Raw genomic sequence first — 1,846 nt, 5'->3', positions numbered from 1 at the left:
CATAACGGCCAACCTGACGGTCAAAGTTGACAAGTGGACCCCATAAGTAGGCCAACCATGTAAGTTTTGATTTTAGTCGTGACTCAACTTCGGATCAGTGTGATTTGTTATTCACTTGTCACATTTGTGGTTATTTGTGTTTTTTGACAACAACGATGGCAACCTGTTATCCTAGCTATAAATATAATGGTTTTGATCAATTCATTCCATCCCACTAGTCCACGTATGGAATCCATAAAAAAAAAGGACCAATGGCGCTGTTTTGTTTTTGAGAAACTCCACTGGAAACCGGCCGGTCCAAGCAGACGGCCAAGAAAAAGCCCATGAACGCCAGCGGCCGACCAGAACAATTCCCGAACCGCAACGCGTTCTCGTCCTCCCTCCTCTCTGGGTGACCTCCCTCCACCCGCAGCGCGTTCGCCGCCGGCGCCGCAATCTCCACCGACACCGCCTCCCCCTTCCAATCCTCCCTCGTTTCCATGGCATCGCCGTCGGGAAGCGCCGGGGACCGAGCCGAGCCTTGCGGGGGCTCCTCCTCTACTATCTCCCCAATCCGGCCGATGCTCTCTTCAGCTCCTCCTCCTACTCTTCTCCCCCCAGGTAAAGATCCCCCACCATCCCCCTCTGGATTCGTCTAGAACAGTAGCTTTTTGCTTGTGTTATACTATGAGCTTTTCGCAAGACATCCATGGATCGTTCGTGAGGTAGGTCCTTTTGTGATCCTTCAGGTCGAGAGGTAGGTCGACATCTGTAGTACTAGGAGTAGAAGTGCCAGGAAGGGCATGTGGCATGGATTCATGGATAGTAGCTAGCTAGCTACTACTCCCTCCATCCCAAAATAAGTGTCTCAACTTTATACTAACTTTAGTACAAAGTTGTATTAAGCTTGAGATGCTTATTTTGAGACGGAGGGAGTACTTTATTAATCCATGGTGCTGCAAGTAATGTTTCAGACACGGTTTCGCGGTTTGAATGATTTCGTGGTTTGAATACAGAAAAGGAGCTCTTGAATTTCAGTCATTGACACTAATATGTCATTGCCCATGATATTAACTCACTGGATCACACACAAAATAGTATGTTGTCCTTCAAAAGTTAGCAAAAGTCTCAAATAATACTTGGAAAATGATTGCCTGGAACTACCGTATGTCAAGGAAATCATCCAGTAGATCCAAATATTAGTCAGGAACAGGACATGGAAGTAAGCTTACATATTGCAGGCAGTTTACCTTTGATACTAAGCAATTAACCATCAGCACCTAGTTACCAAAGCACCTGGTAGGTGTGCTTCAGATCACTATTATTTCTTTTGGGCAAATTCCAGATCACTTGCACTTTCTGTCAATGCCGCAGATTGAGATGGTTTGCTTACTCACTCACTAGTACATATATAGTGTTATACTACTATACTAGTAGATAGTTTTGCAATAAAGAGTAAACCCCTGTTTTTTTTTTGAACCGGGCGCAACCCCTTTCCATTACTCAACATAACGGAAATACAAAGTTCAGACCAGTGCACAACCCACCAACTCAGACTGCCCAGAGACTGATCAACAACCTGAAGGAAACTAGACCCCTGTTAGTTACTGGAGAACAAAGGCCGGATGTATGTAGCCTTGTGGTTTGTTTCTATATCCCACTTAACTGTAAAGGGGATCGATTGATAGCCAGAATCATCTCCTTTGGGTTCAGCTTTGATTACATCTTGATATAGACACCGCTACCTTTCATATGCATGCATGCTGGTCATGTTGCTTTGCTATGGTTCCTTCTTGAGTGATTTCGCTAGGACCACAAAGTAGGCAATGTAGTTAGTCCCCTGAGCAATCGCACGCATCAGCGTCCA

The 1,846-nt window shown here is 45.3% G+C and overlaps 1 pseudogene; it reads left to right on the top strand.

Moving 5' to 3' along the window:
• The first annotated feature begins 308 nt into the window (after positions 1–308).
• The window catches only part of LOC123064745 (mitochondrial substrate carrier family protein E-like), a 5,527-nt pseudogene continuing 3,989 nt past the window's right edge, over positions 309–1,846 (top strand).

The sequence above is a fragment of the Triticum aestivum genome, chromosome 1A (genome assembly GCF_018294505.1).
Source record: "Triticum aestivum cultivar Chinese Spring chromosome 1A, IWGSC CS RefSeq v2.1, whole genome shotgun sequence".
Taxonomy (NCBI): Eukaryota; Viridiplantae; Streptophyta; class Magnoliopsida; order Poales; family Poaceae; genus Triticum; species Triticum aestivum.
This window is presented reverse-complemented; position numbering and strand designations above follow the sequence as displayed.